Genomic DNA, 579 nt, shown 5'->3' with positions numbered 1-579 from the left:
AATCCAATCGGGAGTTATATTAAAAATTGTCTTTGATCTTCCAAGCTGTTTAATGGCAGTCAGCGGGTGTTGCAGTTCATCAGTCCGAAAGAAGTGAAATAAAGCACATCCATCCATAATAAAAAGTGCCGCACCTGGCTGCGGGGAGTGAACAAAGGCCTCCTGTAGCGAACTGATGCGTTTTTGTAAGAAAAATATCCATATTTAAAACGTAATAATCACTTTAATCTAGCTTGTGCCAACAGTTATACACGAAAGCAGCTCCGGGAGGATGACGTAAGATGTCGGCGTTGCGCCGGTGAGTCTCGTGAAAACCAATGTTTGTTTACAGGATCAAAGGAAGCAAAGTTTCCTTACTTTAGCAAAGGAAAACCAGTCTCCTGTTGACTTATATCGAAATCCTCTGACATTCTTCTTTACAAATCCTCATTTTGTACTTCTAATTAGTGACCGTTGTTTTGTTTTGATCTCTCCTCTGCGCTTCCGCGTTCGTCACTTCTGAGCGGCGCATGCGCAACGCCGACGTCCTACATCATCCGCCCAGAGCTGCTTCCGTGTACAACAGTGAGCACAAGCTAG

Source organism: Sinocyclocheilus grahami, unplaced genomic scaffold (assembly GCF_001515645.1).
Source record: "Sinocyclocheilus grahami isolate Dianchi unplaced genomic scaffold, SAMN03320097.WGS_v1.1 scaffold4519.1, whole genome shotgun sequence".
NCBI classification, from domain to species: domain Eukaryota; kingdom Metazoa; phylum Chordata; class Actinopteri; order Cypriniformes; family Cyprinidae; genus Sinocyclocheilus; species Sinocyclocheilus grahami.
Note: the sequence above shows the minus strand (reverse complement) of the source record.